Here is a 1,401-nt window from a genome sequence, read left to right as displayed (position 1 = left end):
AACTCTTTAGTCCCAGCTCTCTCTTCCAGACCTGCACATAAAATGGCCCCTGAAAGACAGGCCAGGAGGGACAGGCACCCCACGGAAGCCACAGTTATAGGATGCAGGACTATATCTCCTGCAGTTCCTGGCCAGTGAGAAAAGCCCCACTTGTCCAAGGGTGCCATGGGAAAGGAGGCACCCAGTGGACAGGAGAAGAAAGTTAGAGATCTGGTGAAAGAGTCCCCCAGTTTAATGCTTATGATTGAACCATATCATGGGAATTGTTGGAATTGTTCCTATGGCCCCCATATGCGCCAATAACACCACGTGGCATTGCTCCTTTTTTGCATAGGCACATTAAAATGGGAAAATACTATACATGAAAATAAGATCCTATCTAATAGAGATTGGAACACACAAATCTTGTAGTGCAAGGGGACCTTACACCCTGAACATTGACCTGGCACAGACCTCAGATGAAAGGGCATTTTCCATTCACCCCTGAACCAGGGAAGCCATCCACGAAACATCCAGGCTTGTCTATAACATCACCTGGAAGTAATCCTCTACCACCGAAAACCCTACACTGCTCAGACATTGACCTGCTCAAAAGAGACTTCCCTTAACACTGAGAAGACTTAACAACCACAACGACCTGCTTACAGGACAGGGCTCCCTGCATTGCCCTTTGATTGTGAGGTGAAACGAGAGGATGCTCCACATCCTGACTTCAATGTAGGATATGCAGATTCCAGGATCTTTAATACAAAAACATGATACCAACAACAGAGACTGTGCGAAAAATAAAAGTGTGTTGGCACTACAGACAATGTCTTGGATTGGACGATCTAGCTTGCCTGGAGCTTAGAGAGTTGGTCTTGTGCCAGGAAACTTCAGGGGTCGGGTCTCTTTGTATTTAGACCAAGGTTATTTCTTTCCATGTCCCTCATATTTTGATGGGCCTATGCAAACAACAATTGCCACTCTAACACCATTTTTACTGTGCTCCTTTGACTCTAATCCTTAGAAAGAACCCACTTAAAATTTGAGGTTAACTTAAGCTAATATGCATGTATATGGAAATGTAAAAAAATACTATGCCTGTAATGTTTAAGGAGTTATGTAAGTTTTATGGCTTTAGATTGCCTTTTATGCTGTTAAGAAATATTAGAATGTGTTACAATCTGGGGACTTGAGGGACAAAGTAATTGTACATGGATTCTGTCTTATTTATCTTAATGGTCTTTGGTTCTTTGGCTGAAATTTCAAAGTTAAGATATCAGCAAGGGGACTTCTGAGAATTATGTTATGGGTGATTGTCCTTCCACTGTAACTTTACCTTGTCCTCTTTCTTTGCATCCTTGTTCTCATAATTAAAAATAAAAAAAAAATTAAAAAAAAAAGTTAGAGATCATTTCT

Source organism: Suncus etruscus, chromosome 1, assembly GCF_024139225.1.
Source record: "Suncus etruscus isolate mSunEtr1 chromosome 1, mSunEtr1.pri.cur, whole genome shotgun sequence".
Taxonomy (NCBI): Eukaryota; Metazoa; Chordata; class Mammalia; order Eulipotyphla; family Soricidae; genus Suncus; species Suncus etruscus.
This window is presented reverse-complemented; position numbering follows the sequence as displayed.